The following is a 581-nucleotide window of genomic DNA, read 5'->3' as shown; positions in this document are numbered from 1 at the left end:
GGCTTGTGGGAAGGGACAGTTCATTTTCCTCCATAGTATTAACAGTACAAACTACTACAACTGCAGGGGACCATCAAGGGCTTGTGGGAAGGGACAGCTCATTTTCCTCCATAGTATTAACAGTACAGCTGTATTTAAACCTGTCCTTTTGGATCATGAAGCATACATTTCCTACTGCTCAGTGACTTGTAGTCTGAAATATACTAGGTGTTCGTCTCTGAAATGGAGTGGTTTTCCGTGTCGCACTGTTAGATGTCTGCGGAGGAGGAGAAGAGGCGGTCCCTATAAAACAGAGCCTGCTACGGACCTCACCCGCTGGCGGCTGAGTAACGAAGAGGGTCGGCAGCGATGGCGTTATCTGGAGGACGGTGAGGATTGTGGCCGGGAGCAGAGTGTGCTGGAAGCCCACTCTCTTGGGCTGGACACGGTAGGTGGCCGGTGCTGATGGCTGACCAAGGCCTAGGGAGCGGAAGAAGAGTTGGGTTCCTACCCCGCCCTTCACTCGGAGTCCCAGAGCGGCTTACAATCTTCTCTCAGGCCCACCTGCCTCACAAGGTGCCTGTTGTGGGGAGAGGAAGGGA

General features: G+C 53.4%; 1 protein-coding gene across 1 annotated transcript in view; it reads left to right on the top strand.

Moving 5' to 3' along the window:
- The first annotated feature begins 312 nt into the window (after positions 1 to 312).
- The window catches only part of LSS (lanosterol synthase (2,3-oxidosqualene-lanosterol cyclase)), a 40549-nt gene continuing 40280 nt past the window's right edge, over positions 313 to 581 (top strand). The window contains exon 1 of the mRNA XM_015425388.1: positions 313 to 368. The gene's annotated coding sequence lies outside the window, so the exon portion shown is untranslated. The remainder of the gene's footprint in view (positions 369 to 581) is intronic.

Source organism: Gekko japonicus, unplaced genomic scaffold (assembly GCF_001447785.1).
Source record: "Gekko japonicus isolate JY-2015 unplaced genomic scaffold, Gekko_japonicus_V1.1 scaffold4455, whole genome shotgun sequence".
Taxonomy (NCBI): Eukaryota; Metazoa; Chordata; class Lepidosauria; order Squamata; family Gekkonidae; genus Gekko; species Gekko japonicus.
This window is presented reverse-complemented; position numbering and strand designations above follow the sequence as displayed.